Here is a 6,000-nt window from a genome sequence, read left to right on the forward strand (position 1 = left end):
TGCTGCTGTCTGGATGTAGCTTTTAACATTGAGTGATCTTCTGGAGAAACAATTTGTGCTGCCAAGGATTCCTCAGTACTGTAGTTATGCATGCATGTGCATAGACAGAAAATAGTTTGGGGACCAGTGAATGATGCTTCATCTTATAGTGAGTAAAATAACAGCTAAAAGTGAGTAGGGGACTTTGGTGTTAAAACATGGTGTTTGCTTAGAGGGCCAGAACCAAAGGAGACAGAGTAAGTGGTGAATCATAAGACTTTATCGCACAGCCTTTGGTGCCCAACTTACCTCTTCCAAATTTGAGCCAGATTCGGAAGTTTCACTGATTTTACCACATGGACTTTCCCCCTCAAAATGGCTTCCCATTGCCTCCATTGTTGAATTCGGGCCCCATAAGTCACTTCAGCTGTCATTTTTTCAAAATCAGAAGTTTCAGAATTAGAAAAAATGGCTGCCTGAGAGACTTACGGGGATCGAATTCAACACTGGAGGCAACAGGAAGATGTTTCGAATGAAGAGTTTGTGCAATAAAATCAGCGTAACTTCCCATTTTGGCTCAAATTTGGAAGATGTAAGTCAGGCACCAGAGGCGGTGCAATAAAGTCCATGCCATCACATTAGTGTAGTCATGGGGTGGGGGCAAAATGATGGCTTTGTACCAAATAAATACTGCCCCCCATGAAATACCCCTTCAGTCCCAAATTTCTAGCATTGCAGAGAGTGATACATTGAAAACTATTCACGCCTTGAAGTCTTATAGAAGGGCTGCATGTTGTAAAGATTTGAGTGTTGAACGATGACTCTGGATATAGGGATCAGGTCCCTGCTCAGCCATGAAACCTACTGGTTGACCTTGGGCAAGTCACATTCTCTCAGCCTCAGAGGAAGGCAAGGCAACCCCACTCTGAACAAATTTTGCCAAGACAACCCTGTGATGGTTTCGCCTTAGGCTTGCCATATTGGAAACACACAACAACAACAAAACACTGATATCCGTTGTGTTCTCATTCTCTTGGTAATTTTGTCTGCCCCTTTTCTTTGAATGCCAACCTAAAATGTTCAACCAAAGTTTGAAATTACTGCAACACAAGGATTTTGGGAAATGAGGGCAAATTTCATTTTGGTGGTGGTGGTGGGGGGGGGGGGGGAGAATTCCTATGTGGCAGGACAAAGTCCTTATTTTGCAACACCCCCCCCCCCCGCTACACCCAGGCATTCACTGAGCTTCATCAGTCATGGTCTTAACTTGCTATCCATTCCCAGAGCCAAAGGTCTAAACTTCCCCTCTGAGAAAGACATACCGAAGCTTCTCACTGAACTATCAAAGCTTGCATTTGACAGAACTTTGTAGAAATTAATGGTGATAATGCATTGAGAATTGCTCAGACATCTGATCTGAGCATAACAGTGAGGAAATCAAATACTGCTTGTGACTAATGCATTTCACTTGATGAAGCAGAGTAACTACTAACCGTAAGAAGAAAAACAGATTTCTCCTGTTCTCCTGTGCTGCCTCTTTGATCATGCCTTCATATTGTGCATATATTGAACTGCCACACTTTCAAGCAAGATAATCTTTTATGAGTAATGATGAAGAGCTACGTTATACAAATAATGATGACTATGTGACAACTCACAAATAAAAGAATTGGATCAAAATACATCAGAGGCAACAAATGAGATTCAGACCTTTATACCTCCAGGCCTCTGTGCCTATATTTATCTTCATGACCTTATCAAAGCAGGAATGGGTGTGAAAGTGATGCTGTAGAATTCTATAATCTGGTTAGAATGTTGCTTTGATTTTCCACAGTTATAAATGGGCAAAAATATGTTACAATTAAGATGTTTTGAACATCTTTTAATATCTGTTCCAGTGTAATCAGTGATTGTGCTGATGAGGAGGAGGAAATAGGAACAAGGATGTGATAGATTCCATATCCAACCTCCTCCCAATCTCCCTTTCAGAAATAACTTAAAAGAGCATTTGTCCAGACATGCAGAGTTAACAAGATCCCCATGGCTCAGACTTAAATAGTCACTTGTAAAAGCACAGGAGGACTGTGGATGTATCCAGACTACACAAATATATCTGCTGCTGCTGCTAGATCCTGCCTTTCTCCTGGTATAGGGACTCAAAGTGGCTCATACCACTCATTTCACACTAATTTAATTGTACTGGGGTACAGATACTCTAAATACAGTCTGCCCCATTTCCATGGATTTTTTTATCCATGGATTCAAGCATTCGCAGCTTGGAAATATTTTTAAAAATATATAAATTCTCAAAACCACACCTTTGTTTTGCCATTTTACATAAGGGAAACCATTTTACCATGCCATTGTATTTCATGGGACTTGAGCATTCATGGATTTTGGTATCCATGGGGGTTCCTGAAACCAAACCCCAGCAGATACCAAGAGGCCACTGTAAAAATAAAATAACATAAAGCAGAATCACAGTGCTATAATTGTACAATGTAGACCCACCCCAAGTCACCTAAGATTCTTGATTGGTCAGTTTGAAGTGCCATTTCTGAAAACTGCCAGCCCCAAAAGATGTATCTTTGGTTATAAAACACTCTTGATTCTACTTTACTCCACAGCTGCATCATGTATAGTCCTGGGAGGCACTTGAGCTCTCTGGCTCAAATCCCAGGATTCCATAGATTGTTGTCATGATAGTTAAAATGGAATCACAGTGCTATAATTGTATAGCATGGAGGAATAAAAGAAGATACAACAAGCCTAAGCTTTGCTCTGTTTTCCTTCCCCTGAAAGCTGCTTTGATAAGTTAATCCTAGAAACTGGATAAATTTAATTAGTTAAGGGTTCCTTGGAGCTTGTCCTACCTTGCAAAGTTGGAAGTAGAGATATGCAACTTTATTACAAGGGGTGACAAGCTCCAGGATCCAGCTTCTTATCCCCGGGCCCTCTGGGGAATGCAGTGTTAAAAAAAGGAAGGAGCAAACCTGGAAGTCCTCATCTGGTTCCTTAAATATTATATCTTAAGAAGAAATTCTAATGTTGCAGCCTGCACCTCATTTATACCGATATACAAAAATGTGTATCCCCTCTTATTTTTTTTTATGTGTCAGTGCCTTTTGACAGTCAGGTGGGACACACAAATAAGCTTTTGTGGCTCCATGAATCCCACCCCTTGGCTCAGTGTTTCTGCCTTCCTTGCTTAAATAGCTCATTGGTGCTATTACCATTTTTATGGTCAGGAGTAGGCTGAAAACTGTACACACAGCACCCACTTTTGGCAAACCTGTCTCTGCTATGTACATGGCACTCCCTTTCCCTTGCAGAATTGGAATCAAACTATTTCATTGGTTGGGGGAAAATACTTTAATTAAGCAAGTATATAAAAAGTGCTTCACGGATAATAAAAATTACATTCAGTGGAATAATAAAATTAATTACTTGCTTCAACAATAATAAAGCAACCAATTTAATTAAACAATAATAAGATCAAAATAATTGAAAAGTATCAAAAAGCATGCTAGGGCCTTTTCATTCATTATTCAGAAGACTAGAATATGGGAGCAGATTTATTTATTGAGGAACTGGATTGAATTCTGCCTCTGAATTTTTGAAAAAGATCTTCATAAACAAAAGAGCTGTAAAAATTCCTACGTTCAAATCTAATAAATGAGAGATTGTTCCAGCCTCCTCACTCTCTCTATATATATCCTCACCAAAATGTTTTACCACAACAGATTGAAAAAACAACAACCCAGGGCTGAATTGGATCCCTGTGCATTGTAAAATCAACAGACAGATAGGAGTTAGCATACCCCCTTCTCCACTTTACTCATGAATTAAATCCTCTTTTATCTTGGCTTTTCTCAACAACTTCAAAGCAATGTGATAAAGCAACAACATCTGATAAAAATCACTCCATTTTTGAGCCAAGTAGGACAGAGCCACAACGTTCTCGCCCTGCTTGCCTGGACATGACACTGTTTTAGAGCTAAACTGCACAATATGTTCAATATGCAGCATTATGTTGATGTGTTTACTCATAAGGATATAAGTACAGGCTTGACCCAGATTAGAACCATGCAGTATATTAAAAAGAAGGAGAAATACATCCTGGTATTGACTGAGATTTTTCTTTTAAAGTGCCTGCACAGGGGAACAAAAACTTGGGAAGGTTTAAGCTTCCTCTCTCCACATGGGCTTATATGGATTGGAGTCACAAACACTTTCTCATGAGCGCAAAGAGAAGGGGACAGATTGCAATCCTACATAGTGCACATGCCCTAAATCCAGTTATTAGTCCCAACTAGAGTAGACCCATGGAATCAATGGTCTTTTTGTATGTCAGCACTTAGGTTCAATGGCTCAATAGATCTACACTGTCTGGGATTTCTATGTACAGTTCTCAAATCTGGACAGTGAAGAAAGCTGACAGTAAGAGAATCAGCTCATTAGGAATAGGGAAAGTAATAGGGTACTGGAGAAGAGTTCTGCAGATAATTAATTAATTAATTAATTAATTAATTAATAGATTAATTTAAAAAAAGTCCTAAAGCAAATCAAGCCTGAAATCTCACTGGACGCCAAAATGAGCAAGCTGAGGCTATTGTAATTTGCACATATATATCTAATTAGACTATATATCTCATTAAAAAGAAATATTAATGCTTGTTAAAGTGAGGGGAGATAGGAGGTAGACCTCATGACAAGATGATGGTTAAGAAAGTCACAGCCCAGGGTTAGGACCTGAGCAGGGCTGTTGACAACAGGGTGTCTCAGAAATCTGACATTCATAGGATCACAATAAGTTAAAGCTGAATTGACATCAACTAACAGCAAGCTAGGATTGACAATAGGCATTAGGCCTAAGACTTTAATGAATGATGTGGTCCACCCAAGTTGTGTGTAGTTGTACAGTGGGTCCTCTGTATTGTTGGGGATTCGATTCTCTCCCCACCCGCAGATGTCAGAAAACACAGATGGTCATACTTCATATTATTTAACGGTGGCAATGTGTATGTGCACACCCTGAAGCAAGCATGTCATGCCACTGTTATTAGGTAATACAGGACACAATTGTCTGTGGGTGGTTGTATTTGTAGGTGGGAAGCCTGCATATTATAAGTGTCCACTGTACAGTGGACCCTTCCCATCTGCAGGAGTTTGGTTGCAGGAGTCCCTGCAGATGGGAAAAATGTGGTTGGTCATGCCTCATATTATTTAATAAATGATGACATCTGTGCATCCACATCAGTACATCTGCCATTAACTGCTATGGGGTGTGGCAATCCATGGGCAACCAAATCCAAGGGCCACTAGCCCACCAATTCAGTGGGCCCATTGTATGTGTTTTTCTGAAACAAATACACTCGTAGATTTACATAACTGATATATATACCATTTACATAACAGACACACTTACGCTCACTACAGAAATAAATATTGTACAATGCTAAGCATGTTTATATGGTACGTTACTTTTAAAAAGTAACCATTCGTTGCCATTATTATTTGCAGTGTTTTTATAGGCCCTAAAAAGCTCACTAACCCATTTCATGACCAAGTAACTTTGTTCCAGTTTCCTCTGTTACTTTAAATATGTAAATATTATATAGATAGATAGATAGATAGATAGATAGATAGATAGATAGAGAGAGTGCACCTGTGTGTTATTTAAAGTATTATTTAAAATAATAAAACAGGTGAGTAAACACTTTAATAGTGATATTGGTAATGCTTCTAGTTACTTTTTATGTGTAACAGTTTAAGCATAACTTTGTTTCAACAAGAGGAACCTGTTACATGTAACAAAGGCCCAGTACAAATGGGTGGGAAGCGCTGTCCTGATGCTGATTTGAGGGTTCAGGAGCACACAGCATCTGCATGCTCCCTAACCCTAGTGCGCAGTGCCACCACCATCATGGCAGCCTCTCGTCCACATGGAGGCCACCATGATGATGCAAGCACGGTGCAGCCTCCACCCATCGTGGTGCCGCTTGCATCATCGACGTGCAA

The sequence above is a fragment of the Sceloporus occidentalis genome, unplaced genomic scaffold (assembly GCF_023333645.1).
Source record: "Sceloporus occidentalis isolate IW3139 unplaced genomic scaffold, rSceOcc1.0.p SCAF_3, whole genome shotgun sequence".
Lineage (NCBI taxonomy): Eukaryota > Metazoa > Chordata > Lepidosauria > Squamata > Phrynosomatidae > Sceloporus > Sceloporus occidentalis.